Source organism: Haemaphysalis longicornis, unplaced genomic scaffold, assembly GCF_048455015.1.
Source record: "Haemaphysalis longicornis isolate Haplotype H1 unplaced genomic scaffold, Haemaphysalis longicornis Haplotype H1 scaffold_7, whole genome shotgun sequence".
In the NCBI taxonomy this organism is placed as follows: domain Eukaryota; kingdom Metazoa; phylum Arthropoda; class Arachnida; order Ixodida; family Ixodidae; genus Haemaphysalis; species Haemaphysalis longicornis.
The window spans coordinates 174,673,802-174,690,243 of NW_027526422.1; the positions used below are offsets into that span (position 1 = coordinate 174,673,802).

A 16,442-nucleotide genomic window follows, 5' to 3' on the forward strand; every position below is an offset into this window, starting at 1 on the left:
GGCAACCCACCAAGGAGTAGAATATGACCGCGGAGACTCGACGGACATCCTAGATAAACGCACTGACGCAAATCAAGGAATGAGCAAAGCGACACGGTGGGTGCCGTGACCCACGGAAGTGGAAAACAACAGCCAATGCAGGAAACCTCGAAAAGTGGCGAAAGGCATTTACGTACTGTGCGATCGCGCCGCGTCCCAAGTGTGGTCTCCCCGGTGAGTCTCCTGCGCGCATCCCCCGTCGCCTCGTAGGGAGAGAAGGGAGGTGCGCGAGGATCTCCCTCGCCCCACCAAGGAGGAGAACGTCCCTAGCGCCTCCTCGCCGCACTTGGAGCTTGGCCACCACAACTACAAGCTGTGCGCGCGGCTTTTTTCCTCTTTGCAAAATGATATCTTTGCAAAATGATAATGGTACCTGTTTGAAAAATGATAATGATACCTTTGCAAAATAATATCTGAAAATATCAAAATTTATAAGCTCATGTTTACCTCCACTGGCCGAGGAAATTTAACGCAAATGTACCTGCGCTTCTCGCTATGCGACTGAGCTTGCGTATGACATTCGCTGGGTAATTGATGGGGCACCACTGCCCCGCAGCATACATCCGACACACCAGGTGCTTCGCAGGGACGCCATTGCAAAAGCGATCCTCTCAAATTAGGGCCAACACTCCACCACAGTGTACCCAGGCGAAGTCTGCTACGCAGGAAGAAAAGTCATAACCGCTGTTGGCCCTATAGCTGAAGCGTTCCTCACAAGTCCGGCATGTCCTGCCACGCATGCCATAGTGACCCATTAAATGGCCATCGCCCCAGACGTTGCCCCAACACCTGCAGACTTCATTACTATGTACTATCAATAAATGTGCAGAACTTTTTCGACCAACCTAATCTCTAAGGCACCCTCACCACTCATATTGTAGCAAGCCGCCCACCCATTCCCCACAAACAAAATAAATGACAATCGCCATAGCCATTTCCCAATTCACTACAGACATCGTTATCACGTGCTGTCAATGCTCATGAAAGAACTTTCACCAGTGGCTTCATCTCGCAAGCCGCCACACAAAAAAATCTTCCAGATCCTCTTCAACATTTCGTAAGGATTGCTTGGGCTACAGCGCATGCCGACGTGCACCGCAACGTCGGCATGCGCTGCCCGAACGGCGATATTCCGTTCCTAAGGCGTACAAACCCGGCACTACTGGTTGGATGCATAGAAGTTAATTAAACTTGCTTATTGCTGCGACTACATCTAAACCAACCTTAAAAATACTAAATCACGTTTACTTACAAAATACATGCGCAGAATTAAGCGAGGAGAATATTTTAGGACAACATATTGTTTATCCTGGAAATTGCATTGGCGTTCACGGTGGCCAAACTTGTCACTTTCGTTATTAAACCCACAATTTCACTTTATTCCCCTGAGGCAAAATAGCGGAGCTCTTTCGGCAGTTTCATAAAAGAATAAAAGAGGGCAGTACGCGAAGGAGTAGATGGCGGTGGATGCGCGCAGGAAATACCGGTCTTGTACTCACAAAAAAAAAAAATCTTGTGCCCGAGAGCTGACACACCGGGCAAGCCAGATTTTTGGGAAACAGTGGCAGGTCGGTTACCTCTTGTCATTCAATTAAATCACGTAGCACTAGTATGTGGCGAGAAAAACGTCCTCATCAGCTTATCTACGCGCACTGCACGGCAAAATCCTCTCCTATAGATCTTCGATTATCCCGGGAATTGGGTAACTGCGGTCAATTTATCACCGCCACCGTCTGGATCTCATCCGCCCATTTAACTTTCTGCCGCCCCTTGCCACACTTCCCGTCCCAAGGGAACATCTCCGATACCGTTAATCACCAACGGTTATCTTCCCTTCGCATTACATGCCCTTCCCGAACCCATTTCTTCTTAATTTCTACTAATACGTCCTTAACACGCGTTTGTTCCCTGCCCCACTCCGCTTTCTTTTTGTCCCTTAAGGTTACACCTATCATCTTTCATTCCATTGCTCGTTGAGTCGTCCTCAATTTAATTTGAACCCTTTTAGTGAGCCTACAAGTTTCTGCATCATAGGTGAATATCGGCAAGATGCCTTTGTGATACACATTTTCTTCAGGTACCATGGTAGGCTGGAATCTTTATCTTAGAATGTCTCCCAAATGCACTGCACCCCATTCTTACCCTTCTAATTATCTATGCTCATGGTTGGGATCCGGGGCAGATATATTGTCTTACCACTTCCACTGTGTAGCCACCTGCCTCAAACCACTACGCTCTCCCGATGCCATTGAGCATTACTCTACTTTTCTTCATATTTGGCTTTCCAGTACGGTAATCATGTCCAGCACGGTAATCATGCTTTGCCATTCACCCCCCGAGTTACTGAGCGAGGCAACGTCATCAGCAAATCTGAGGCTACTGCGGTATTCTCCATTAACGCTGACGCCCACCAGTTCCCAACCCAATGATCTGAGCACCTTTTGTAAACACTCTGTGAATAACATCGGGCAGATTGTACCTCCTTGTCTGGTGCTCTTCCTTATAGTTATTTTACTGCTTTGCTTATGGAGGACGATGGTAGCTGTGGATCGATTGTAATATACCCCGTAGTACTATTAAGTAATGCTCGTCTGTACCCTGGTTCCGCAATCCCTGAAGGGCTGCTCAGTTTTCGACCAAGTTAAACGCTTTCTCATAGTGTGTAAAGGCTCAATATAGTGGTTGCGTATACTCCGCACATTTCCCTATCGCCTGGTTGATCGTGTGTATGCGGTAAATTGATGAATAAATAGCCTTTACGAAACTATCTTTCTTCATTATCAATGTTTCCCCCTCCATGCATCACCCTCCAATGTTCCCCCCATGTGTGGATTCCCCTTTATGTCAAAACCCAGCAACAAAACAAGAACGTCCCTTTCCAGGCATCCAAACGAGCATCCTTTCCCGACCCACCAGAGCCGACAATCTGCACCCAGCCCTATACTCCCTGCAATACCGCTTCTGCGCTGCTCCGGAAAACCTCTGCCATATTATGCGTTGTTGAAAGAAGAACCCTTAACTACCCCTCTGCCCTTCTTTTCGCCTGTGCATTATGAGAGAACTGTCAATCTCCGACTGTTACGACCAGCTTTCGCTGTTGAAGTGAATCCAAGAACCCTGGCTCCTGGACTAACAACTCTTCCCCAAGGCTAACGCCTCCACAGAGATGGCAATTCTTTCGTCCCTCACCTTCTAGTATTGCTACAACTGAGCAATGAGAATGCGCATTATGAATTCACAATGCGCAGTTAATTATACAATTAGTGTTCAAGGTTATGCTTTTTGTTGATTATCGGGTTTGTAAACAACATTAGTGAATTTAAATTTAATTTAGCAAACTAACGTTTACAGATCATAAATTGATGCCACAGAATGTTCATTTTTTATTCACTCTAAACCACTCACATTAAAGAAATTCATATGTGCGACATAAAACAGCAAAATGTTCACTTATACCTGAAGCTCTGCTCTGCGGATTTGCACCGGTATAAAGCTTTAATTCCCATTAATATTCAACTTGAAATAGGTACCTAAAATTGCTACGGTATTTCTATACCAGCTCGAGGTGCGTTTAGTAATATTGCTGAGGTTCAGATAATTTTTGGCAAACACTAAACATTGGGTGCGTTTCAAGCAGACCACGTTTTTCGGCATACTGAAAGGTGAAGTGTGGGAAATATATCGGGGAAAATACAATGTATTCTAAACTTCACGTTGCTTTAAAGAACATAAATTTAGGCTATTTTACCTCCTGTTTTACTATGGGACTTACTTCTGTTCTTCTTACCAATTCATGTACTCTATTATTTGCACAGTTCTGAATACACTTCAACTACCGTAACAATAGCACCACGCTGGCCTTTTTTTTTTTTGCTGCTATAATCTATCTTGTACTGCTGAACGTGATTTTGGTGTGAAAATGACCAGATAAATAAACAAGGAATATGCAGAATTACAAGGCCAACTTCAAGGCTGATGAGCCTAATATATTTGCATCTACACCAGTGGGAGGACGAACTTAAACATATACAGTGGGCAGGAACTTAAACCACAAGAGGAGCTTTGCTTCCATTTTGAAAAGCCGCAACTTTGCGATAATTTTAAGAAATTCTTTATTTTACAAAATGAAGTCTTAGTTTATGAATGTGAAATAAAAATGCTCTTACTCTGCTCGAACGTTCGCTAATACCATGCCAAGTAAAAAAACAAGGCCCAGCGTGTCCATGTTTAGAAGACTCCACGCACGTAGGGCGCCCGTTGCAGCTGTAGACGTGTTTTCTGGAATGACACCTTAACGCCGTGTTGATATGTTTCATTTTAACATCGAAGTGCTCGGTATACAAGGCTTCCTATGTTGGAGAACAAAAACCCATTGTGTCTTATGACGAAAGTGGGCAGACCTAAAGATATATTGTTGTGTACAGTGCTATAAGCGGTACCTCAACATGAAATAAACTTTATTCATTGTTTTGCCAGAGAATTGAAATCTATGGAGCCAATTATTGAGAGAAGGAATTTAACCTATTGGATGGCGTCACGCTTGGCCCCATAAGGAAGGTGCAAGAAAGGATGGACGTGGGGCTAGTAAAACACCTCATCGAGGAGAGAGAGAGAGAAAACATGCTTTTATTTGCTCGCTTCTAAAATTACGGGAGAGAGGGCATTAACCTAGACCCCCGTTCATCCCCTAACCATCGACCGGAATACCTTGGGATTCTGTGGCTGTTGGGGCGCGACCGATTACTGAGTTGCTCTTTTGCTTTGTGGTTGAGCAATAAGGTCTCCCAAGATTCCACATGTCTGTTCGGGTAGTTATAGGAAGGGCATGTCCAGACCATGAAAACTAGGTCTGCAATGCTATTCCAGTGTGCGCATCTAGGAATAAAGTCTTCGGGATGCCATTTGCTGTACAGTTGAAGGTTCGGAAACACCCCGGTTTGCAATTTCCTCCACACAACTTCCTCTTTTTTACTGATCTCTTTATACGCCGCTGGATAGGTCTTGCGAACGAGCTTATAATGAGAAGTTGTTTCCTGAAATGTCCTCAGTTTGTCAACCAATGGAAGGGGTTTCTCGCGTGGAGGCGGTGAGTCAGCTGCGATCGACGGGGAAGTCCGACCTCTGGCGGTCGCATCCGCCTTCTCGTTCCCCCAAAGGCCCTGGTGGGCCGGGCACCATATCACTGAGATTTGCTCTGCTGGCAGTTAACCTTCCATGAGAATTTTGACAGCGGCAGCGGAGACCCTGTCCAGATCATTTTTATAATGCCTGCCTTTAAGTCACTAACAACCACCCTTGTACCGGTTTGTGCCATTTCTGGAGCAATAGCATCTTCTGCCTCAGTTGCACTTGTGTTTTTGACGGTGCAGCACGAGACCCGGTCTCCACTCTCACGAACTACAACGGCTATGTGTATGGTCTTGTTAGTATTGTATTCGGCAGCGTCCGTGAAGAGCACATCAGACTTCCCTCCAAATTTGGACTGCAAGGTCATAGCCCTATTTCATCAGGACTTTCACGTGGACGTCAAAGTACTTTTTCAGTGTAAACATCTTCAAAAATACTCTGGTTGGGTTAAACTTCGAGAGAGGCAAATACACCAATCAAGTGCTGTTATTAGAACGTCGAACGATTCGGACACTACTCGGCCCGATCATTATGGGGACTCTGTTCGACCACAAGCAGCAGTTATATAAGGTACCTTCTCTTTTCAGTTACTCGTTTCTTAGCGTAGCGCGTCGGATGCTGAGGGAGTAAATGGCAGGAAGGGCACCTAGGGATACATCCAGCTTTAAGACACTTCTCACCCCGTTCCAGGGCTCGGGGATGATTCTCTGTGGGTAATTGCTTCGGGGAAAATACCTGTGCGCCGTAAAAGTCAATCCTGGCGTCAGCTTTTTTGCAGTGTTCGGCAAATGCACTGCTCTGAATGTCAGACCTGTGAACGCCGCTTTTGTGCTCTCGGAGGCATTCTGGATAATTCCGGGTTTCGCCGAATTAACTGGCGGGGCATTTCGCACAAGGAATTCTGTAAACACCTCCTTGCGCTTTTTTCTTTTGAGGCCACTCTTTCTGGTAAGACATCAGCCGTCCAAGCACTCACGCCGACTTGTGGCCGTGATTGGTTTAGTATCATATAAAACATCTGTATGAAGTGATGCTGAATCCTCTAAAGAGTCATTTTTAGGGACCTGAAACTGGTTAGAGCAAAACTAGCTTTTTTATATCTTTCGGTAGCTGAACTCGTTATTTTGGTCCACCTTTATGTTGGGTCACGTCGACCAAAGGGCTGCACTTCCCCTTTAACTGCACTTCCCGTTTAAGCGAGGGCCTCTGTTCTGGCAGTCTTGGTGCCATAGGGAGCTTAAGAGGGTTCAACGCTGGTCGACAACTCTCGACATGTCGGAGACACTCGAGTCACGGCCCGGGGGGTTAAAAAGAAGGTCCCCTTCACCCCGAGAAGTCGGGCCGCTGGCTACCACCCCCAAGCACCGGGAAAAAAAATCACATTGACATAAATACCCCAGAAAGTGGAGGGGAAAAATAGCCCCGCCGGAAGCGTAGTGGTTATCGCACCAGACCGGTATTCTGGAGACCGTGGGTTCGGATCCCACCCGGCGGGCATTTTTTCTCCACTTTCTTTCTTTCCAAATTCTTTATCGGTTTCTATGACCTACTATATCCCCCCTTTGCTTTCCGAGGTTTTCTTGACTGGCAACCCTTATTTCTGTCTTATGTCAACGAGCCCCTAATTTCCTATTCTGATTCGCTGTATATATATATATATATATATATATATATATATATATATATATATATATATTGCGGCCGGTCACCATGCGGAAGAACATTGTAGTGTTTACTCACAATGTTCCTACTGTTAGTACTTGACGCGTTGTACGTAACGACGAGTTTAGTTTTTCGGGGGATGCAGGTTGCGCTCGAGGAGGTTATTACGATTAAGAGCATCGGCGCGCCTAAATGCGTCGTCAAGAATTTCGACCGGGTACTTTTGTTAAGAAGGGCGTCACAAAGTTATACGCAGTTGGATTCAAAGTCAGATTGTTTAGAACAAACTCTTTTGAAATGAATGGCTTCACTACACGAGATACTAGTTTTACAATGCTTGAGGTGGCTACTGTCAAAATGAAGGTACTGTTGCCTGTCGGCTGTCGTGCGGTAAATATTATTCACTAATTGACCGGTATCTACGGTGAAGGTAACCTCACGAAAATTGATGGTTGAGTAGGAAGAAGAAAGGTAAAATGAAAAAGAGGGGTGAGCCTCATTAAAATCATTATTGAAGGACAAAAGAGCGGCCTCACCGTGAGTTCAAATTAAAAAGATGTCGTCAATGAAGCGTTTATAGTACACAGGTTTAAGAGCACAACTGGCTAGAATTTCGTTCTCAATCAAGCGCACGAAGATATTAGCGTAGTTAGGACCAATGGCCGTGCCCATTGATGTGCCATTACCCTAATGTAATGAATTCTACTGCATTTAAAAATTATTTAATTTTAATATTAGACACAAACGAGTAGCTAAAGTTTGGCTGTGCAAGGTCCTCTTGATATCTGACATCTCGTATGCTAGTAGTACAGATCGGATGCCGTCGGTATGCGGTATGTTAGTATAAAGGGACGCCACGTCTAGGGTAACCAAGAGGGCGTCTTCCGGGACCTTAAGAGAAATGCCTTCAGATAAGAAATGATTAGTGTATTTCACATATCAAGCAAACGTTGCAGGAATATGGTTGATTTCAGTATCGACAAAACCGAAGATATATTCGTTTACAGTTCATATTCCCAAAACGATTTGAGGGCTGGTGTTACCATTCTTATGTTTCTGCGGTAGGAGGTAGAAACGGCCTGCGACAAGGCTTAGAGGAATAAGAGCTAATTAATGAGCTGTCCAGCTTTTTGTCGGATGCGAGCACGGTTAGCGTACTTGTTATGAGAGGCTTAAAAAGTGCCGTCAGGTCTGCATCCAAACGTTTATAAAAGGACTAATCGTTAAGTTACCTCATCGGTTCTTCAAGATAGTTCGTTTTATTTAGCACTACTACTGCGCCACCCTTATCTACAGGCTTAATGACTATGCTGCCAGGGGACTAGTTTCGTGATTGCTGAGGCTTCCTTTGGGTTGAGGTTATGTTTGAAACAGGCTTGATTGCGGGATTCTTGTAGGACGTCTTGCTGTACGGCGTTAATGTACAAATCTGGACATTTGTCACGTTGTGTGGGAGGCGTCCAATTCTTACACGAAGGAGCTGCTTTAGATATATGGTTAGAGGCATAGTCTTAAACTTCGCGCAAAGTTATCTAAGTCTTTCATTAGCTTTAATTCACTGAATCCGCCTTTGGCTGGACAGAAACTGAGTCCCCGTGACAGCACACTCCTCTCCTCGTCTGGCAACATTATTGACGACAAATTTACAATACAGCTTGGCGCGATTGAAGACATTTCAGGTGTTACATTTAACTATTCTCCTGAGGAAATTTCACAAATGCAAGGCAGTGGTACACCACTAGGTAAAAGTTTCTTATGCTTCGTCGCTTGAATTTCGCTTATCTTTTTGTGCTGTAGGCCGCTAGTAAGGTTTTTTCGTCAACACTTAAGTTGCAAAAAGAAAGCAGTTGTGATTCTTTTTTGCAGAACGACTTAAGGGAAAACTCGTGATGCTTAATGATAATGCGTATAAGCTCGAGAGAAGCTTTTTTACACATTATTTCATTGCGGCAAATTAGGACTTCGCATATTGTCTACAACTAGTTTGATTGATATTTTCATTCCTTTGAGCACCATAGAAGCCTCTGAGTAAGTGCGTAGTGTTAAGATATGCTGGTTGCAACGAATACGCTTTTCAACTGCTTTCCTAATTTTCAAGTATCCATCAGAAAGCACGCAAACTTCTGCCGTACTATTTGTTACAGACTCTAGTCACTTTGTATCGGTTGACTTTGCAATACAGAATGTCTCTCCCGCAAGTCGTAACGAGGGACTCAAGGTCCGCTACGACGTGGGGATGGAGATCTCGCGGTGTTGCTGCGGGCACCCAAAGATGGTACAGTAGGATGGGAAGACAATGAGGAGGGATCCTGACTCACCGCTGCCGCCGTAGTGATCGTAATGGTCACTACGACTGCAAATAATTGCTAGACGAGCAAGAAATGCTTGGAATACGTGCTGTGTGGCTTCGGATGCTCAAGTGGTCTTGATAGATGGGGCCACGGTCTTAAAGGTTTACTCCTGTGTCTGGGGTTCATGTGCATGTGTTCGTGGGTGTGTGACTAATTCGAGTGACGTTCAGATTTTTCCCAGATGATTATGCAGGAAATAAATAAATGAAACTAAACACATTCTTCTGCTTTAATTTTACACGCAGAACACATTATTCCTGCTGAATAATGCTCGCTCTGTATAGATGTTGAACTGTCTGCAGCTTCCCGTGCCACCTGAGTGCCGAAGGAGTTTTACTGCTGGTTCTGGAATTTCGTGTGCGAATTCTGGCCTAGGCCACACAATTTCACATGTGTGTGAAATTATGGAACACTTTAGCGATGGTGGGGTGTCACGTCACCGCGAAATGAAAATTGGTGAATTGGACGGACAGGACCATCACTGGCAAACCCACATGTTGGGCTTGGAAACAAGTAAATCCAAGGTGAGACCAACATCAAATTCAACAGCCATGAACACCCGTCGGCTATTTTTTATAGTAAAGCAACCTATGCTCCCATAACATCGATGTAAGTGACAAAAAAGGAGGCTGTTGAAGCCAATTCGAATTTTTAGGAGGGTTTAGCGGCTACACGGAGCCAATGCGAATTCTCTTGCCTGGTTTCGCAGCCAATTGATATTGCGCTCACACGCCCGGTTGCGAGATTCTAGAGACGGTGTTTTTTTCAGCAAGTCAGCGAAGTAGTGTACGAGTGATCCCCGATTAAAAAATGGAAAAGGGGTGGCGTAACCGCCAATCTGTGTACTGCTCGGAAAATGGGCGTTTTGTAAATTTAGCTAATGCAATGTACTTTACGTAGTAAGTAACCAACTGTTAAACTTTACGACCGGCGCTAACTCTGCAGTTGTTTAGACAACGTGACATTTTTCAGCCGTCCAAGTGCTGACACTCACGCCTTTATGCTGTAAATAGGCAACTTAGCCAACGCAGTACGACTGCCATCATCAGGTATGAAACCGGCACCACGTAGTATAGCGAGACACGCTCGAAAGCCTGCATGATGTTCATCAAAGATTTTGGAATGGGAAGTCGTGGGGATTGAGCGCAGGATTCATAGGTTCTGCAGAGCGAGCTTCCGCTATAGACGGTATTCGTTGAAAAGTTTAGCGGCCAATTTCTTCGCTTGGCAACACTGGAAACGGCCACAGACATGGCCGATGCCCCTCGGACACGGCGCAGCCTGGGCCACTGCGGCCGCACGCCAAAGAAAAAAAAAATACACCGGCGTGCGTCGTCTGCTCCATGCCAATCCGATTCTAAACTGTGGCGCCAACAAAGATGTTATTAATGGCACTCACAGTTAACTCCACGCAATACTTTGTGTTCGGCGAAGAGTTCGTAACGTGAAACACAGTCATGTGTTTCACAGTGGTGCTTAGCTGGACAAGTGCTGCCATCCCGCGGAGCCCGACGTAACGAGAGACGGCGCACCGTGGCCACGGGCGCACTCACATGGTTGCATGGAGAAGAGGGGTGCCTGATCTGCGGGCCGTGCGCACAACGTCACCTTGCCACAGACGCTTGGCCACAGATATGGCGGCGCAGACATGGTTGCCTGCATGCAGTCCACGCAATTGAATACCGAGGATACGCCTTCCGAGCTGCTTGTCATCGATATTTCTTGGGGCCTGCTTAACTCAGCGCGATCCGAAAAGGGTTTCACTTCGCGCCGTACTGTGCCCGTGCTGCTGTAACGGTGCAGCGCGCCTGCGCTGTGTAAGCACGCTACACGTCCCCGTTGTGCTGCACAGTTTTTGCCTCAAGAATAATTCAAATATCAGTGCATGCTGTCAAAACTGCAGGGCTTACAAAATTCACCGCGTTTCTGGACAGTTCAGAGTTCGGCGGCATCGTTCATGGTATAATGTATTAAGTTGGTCTGAGTTCTCCAGTGAAATCATTGGATTTTGCTTAGAATATAATAAAACGTAGAGAACGAGACGCCAATATGCCTTGCATGATTGGGGATTGCGCTTCAGCTTATTCAACCACAGATCTCATGCGAAGAAACGAACTGCAATAAATGCGTATCTGTCACGCCGAAACCACAACAGAAACTAGTATACTTGGAACTACTTTGGCGCAGTAACATGTTAGCTCCCCCCCCCCCTCCCCTTAGCTTTCTCCCCATTACCGCAGAAAGTTGTCCGCGAGTATAGAAAACATTATCAGGGAAACCTTAAGAATGTTTGCGTCTGAAAAAATCGCCAAACATATTTCTGTTAAATCGACACAAGGAATTAAAACAAGCCGAACGCATGCATAAGATAAGCAGGGGAGCTCAACACCCTAAATTGCAGCTAGTTCGCTCTTCTGTCTTGCTCATGTATGATTTATATCGTGCTTCACCAGACTCGGCCATCCCTGCTGTCTGTAGGTCCGTCTCGCGCTTCGACGTCCTTGTAATACTTGCCGGGAAACTTTGTTTTGTTAGTCTATGTGTTATAAAACCATCATATTGTGCCTGTGAAAAAAAAAACAAATATCAGACTGAATAAACCGTCCACTAAGCAATGCACTGATTTTCTGGCGCGCCCTCAAAGCCTCCGGAACTCTAACAACACATCCAAAGTATTGTGCGTCTTCACGGTCAAACGTTTATAGTTTGTGTTTACAAAAACTATGGCCGAAGTCTTTTTAGGGCATTTATACGATTTTGTAAGCGACACGCGTTTTTATTAACCAGCAAAAAACTTCCACTCGGGGCTGTTTGTGCTACACACGAAACTGGCACCTTAAGCTTAGGTTTCATAGCCGCAAGTTCATTTAGCACCAAGGGGAATTTAAGGATTTCAGTTGACAAATGCAGTGTTGAAAACACGATGTCAGCAATTATATATTTTCGTACATGATGTAGTTCTTACACAAGAAGGGAACCACGAATCGTAGCGTTCTATTTTTACTGCGCACAAGTCTGTCACTTCTAGCTTCGGTTTTGAAGACGCCGAGTTGGTTCATATTTTTGTTTTGAAAAAAAAACTGCACAGTAAAAAAATGGCCTCATCGAAATGATGCCCAATAAATTCCAATAAATTTACAACGAATGCGAAAAATAAAAAATGACTTCTTAAAATCTTTTATTTGTGATGTTCACCTGGCTTCATAGAATAACTATTTCTCGGGCCAATAAAGTGACTCAAGTCTCTTTACATCCGATGCAGACGAATGCCTGGTGACACTCCTTAATGACTTTTTTACTGCTGCATCGTATTTGCATATCTTTCTTCTCTCTCGTTTTTTATTTGGGCGTGAACTACCTCCACGGCCTTTTTTGCTGCTGCATGATATTTTCGGGTCGTTTTTTATTGAAAATTTAAAATGAAAGAATTAGCTTTGTCAGCCAACATATTGTCAGCTTGTACACCGCTTTGAACTGTGCGGTAAGTAGACGATCAAGGCGTGCACAGTACTGTTGCTGAAGAAATTACTCAGGCATAAAAAATTGCACTAGGAAATAATATCCCGAGAAAAAGTAACCAGGACAACAACTGAGCTTTTGGGAAATATATGTCTCACTAGCAAACGATATCAGTATGGTGAGAGGGCGCTGCAGTAGACCGGTGTGTAATAAATACTCGCTATACAGGTTCGTTGTTCGATACTACACGGTAAACCCCTGCCCTGGGGCTGAGTCTATCCTGTTGAGGACATCGGACGGATGACTAGCCAAATTTTTAGTGTTGGTGACAGATGAGCAAAGGGAACCGATGAAAAGGGGATGGTTTTCTGAAACGTTTTCAGATTTGAAAGTGAATACCATGACTATTCTAAGGCTCGACATTTGTATTTCGGCTTGCCCTTGTGACAGCATGAACCATAACAACGTCGTTCAAGTTTGTGGGCGCGAAATTTCAACAAAAAGCGAGAAGGTAAACAATTCATGTTGGTTGTTTTATCGCAATAAATAACTAATATCTGAAACCGTAAATGACGAAAGGCGAATCAAACTGACGCCTTGACGAGAACGAGCTGAGTATATACAACCTTCCCCGCATTCATTTTTTTTACAAGAGCGCGGGTTCGACTCCCGGCCGCGGTGGCCGCTTTTGTGATAAAGTCGAAAAGCAAAAACGCCTGTGTGTTCGAGATTTCGGCGCATGTTAAAGATCCCTAGGTGTCCAAATTAATCCGCAGCCCTCCACTAGGGTGCGCCTCATCGCCCCCGTAGCGTGGGCGCGCTAAACCCCACACTCAATCAATCACTCTACTTTTTCTTAAAGGCGGCGAGCAGGTGATGGACACTCGCACGCACACGCGGGCGAGTGTCGTAGCACCCTCATTTTTTGGGTGGGAGAGTAAGCGACTGTTTGCTGGTTTGTTTAGTGCTCACATGCCTGACAGGCGAATGAAGCTTGGGAACATAGTTTTTCGTTTATATTAATGCACAAAAAACGACAGTTATTTGGAATTGCTCCCTCCTGTATGACAAGCCCACTGCGCAAAGGCCTGCCAAAAGTGATTCGCCATTCACAATTTTTTTGTGTGCTTGTAACGAATCATATGACCACCGTTATTTGTGGTTTGTGTCGTATGTCTTAGGTAGGAAGAGTCATATAAAAGCTTAGATGGAGCAACGCTTTACCCGCTTATCGTCTCCTCCTGCTTGGTGTAAGCTAATTTCGTCTCAACTGAAACATTTTCTTCAAATGTAAGGTGCTCTTATGTCCTTCACATTCGTTTGAACAGTTTTTACTAGAATCGTTTGAGACATTCTACGCTAATGTCAAATGTCATGCTTCAGCTAAGCCTGTGGACGACGGTACTGTCTAGAATCGTTGAGGGGTAATACGTCCATCCTTCTAATTAAGTAGGAAAAGTGATAAGTAACCTCTACGTGCTGGGTTAAACGGCTCGATACGAATTCCTCATAACAACGACAACTTGCCTTTGCACAAATAAGCTCAAAACCACTCACACAGATGGATAGCGGTATTTGTCCGACTAATATATTTGCAAATAACCCCGAAGTATTTCCATCACTTACAAATAGTAGCCTTCATTTCAAAATGTATGCACAAAAAAAAAGTGTTCCATTAAAGCATGAAGCATTTCCATCAGCTATGCATTCGATTATACTGTTAAAAATGTATGTAGAAAACTGTTGCACCAAACGCGGTGTCGTTGGTATATCTACCGTACATTCGTAAAGAACGTATTAATCTAATGTAAAGAAAAGCAGATGCCCATTCATAGTATGTAGCTAAATAAGGTCATTGTCTTATGAATTCTTGTATTACGATGCCCTGCACACAACGATCACAATGACATGTTTCAGGGATGTTAGTGGTACACTATATGCCCCGCTTTGATTTCTTTCCACGCAGATTAACTTTTCGCAAGTTTATGAACGTCACTCGTGTATAACCCATGTAAATAAACATACAAAGAACGCACGTAGCGAAATACGGTCACTGCCATATCAATCCTTGTATTACAACAGCCTAAACCCAAAAAAGCAAAATGACATGTTTCAAGGATATAAGTGGTATACTATATGCAGCGCATTGATTTCTTCCCGCGCAGATTAGCTTTTTGCGACTTTGATTTATGAACTTCACTCGCGTATAACCCATGTAAATAAACATAAGGAAGAACGTACTTACACAGAAGTGTGAATGAATACTTGCAGTGAACGTACGAGAACCTTTGGCTGATCAGAGAAAAAATGGAAAATGCACACGGCAGGGCCTAATGACAAATTTCCCGAAAAACATGTAAGGTGAGACCGCCGTAGGTCAGACAGAAAGTCCAGATGATACGGAATGAACAACGTCCTGTATACCCACCGAGACGGGAGACCTAGTCTAGCCTGATCATCCAACGGACAGAGAGTTCAACGTATCCCCGAATTTTATTCCGTGATTTAAGCAGGATCCTCCTCTGTTTTTGATATCTATATTTCATCACATATCGTGTCATCGAATGCTATCGACGGATGTTATAACAAAGCAGTTTAACTAACCTCTGCTTCACTAAAGCATTGTAGTTACTTAAGAAGAAGTCTTTCCATTCATTTCGTCGCTTTTGCCTTTAACAAAAATATTCGTGAACTAATAGATAATGAGACCGAGGAATAGAAGTTTTCTTAAATGTTTACGGCATGAGGTTGTGCCTGCTTTTAGTTTATATTTGTGGACGCAAAAATAATGATCAATGTTCACTGAATTTGGGGGAGCATGGTTGTAATTTGGAACGTTCGATGATCTAATTCCCTATAAATTACCAGTATATCTGCCGCCTAGAGCTTTTGTCAGTTATCTTAGCACAGGGAATCTTGGACATTTTGTCCGATATAGCTTTATGCTTAGAATAGCTCTTCCAGCACCAAGCTGTCCTTCGGCGACGGCGGTGGACATGTCCTCGGCCTCTGAAATGGGCTCAACATTCCGAGTCAGAGTGGTGCCAAAGTTTTGAGTGGTTGAATTCTTTGTGCTACGTATGTAAACGAAACCCTGGAGTGTGGCAGTCGCGTTCAATTGTACGTAATGTAGAATAATCTGGACTGCGACGCCCTTGTGGCTGCAGAAGTGTTACTAACACCAATGTGTTTGTTGCTGTAGTACTTATGCGGCATTATCCGTGTTCCCCATGGAGTAACAACAGGTTCTTGAGGTCGATAAACAATCGGTGACTGCTGCATCAAGACACACACGCACCTCGACAAACGTTTCTTTGCCTGCGTCTATTTATTCGTTGACAGAACAAGATGACCTTCCCACCTCTTCAAAACATCCATAGATGTCTTCGATAGCGTAGTAAACTGCAAGAATTCCTGATAAAGAAACGGAGTCGTCGTGTTCTGCAGAAGTGGAAGTCCTGCAAAGCTTCTGGGAATTACACTCTTCTATATAACGATTAACAACATTGCACAGCACGCAAGAATCTTTAAAACTGACCCTTAGAGGCTTCTGAATCAAAAACAGTATTAACAGTATTAGCTGAACACGCACACCAAAAGGCAGAAACGTCATATGTAAGTCCAATGAAGGGATTTTCGGCTCCAAAATCTCCATATAGTAGTCACGAACAGCTGAAAAGGCTATTATACGCATAATAAAGTATTGCTTAAACTGTTCGCCTCCCTTTACTTCATGCTTAGGCCGGGTTGAGACTGTTGCCGCAACTGTCATAATAACTTTAAAGAATGACGTCATTTCCCGTC

General features: G+C 44.3%; 1 long non-coding RNA gene across 1 annotated transcript in view; it reads right to left on the reverse strand.

The window, feature by feature from the left end:
* Positions 1–4,335, reverse strand: part of LOC144145542 (uncharacterized) — a 164,217-nt gene extending 159,882 nt beyond the window's left edge. Inside the window, exon 1 of the long non-coding RNA XR_013317523.1 lies at positions 4,206–4,335. This is a non-coding gene — a long non-coding RNA (uncharacterized LOC144145542). The remainder of the gene's footprint in view (positions 1–4,205) is intronic.
* Between the last annotated feature and the right edge of the window lie 12,107 nt (positions 4,336–16,442).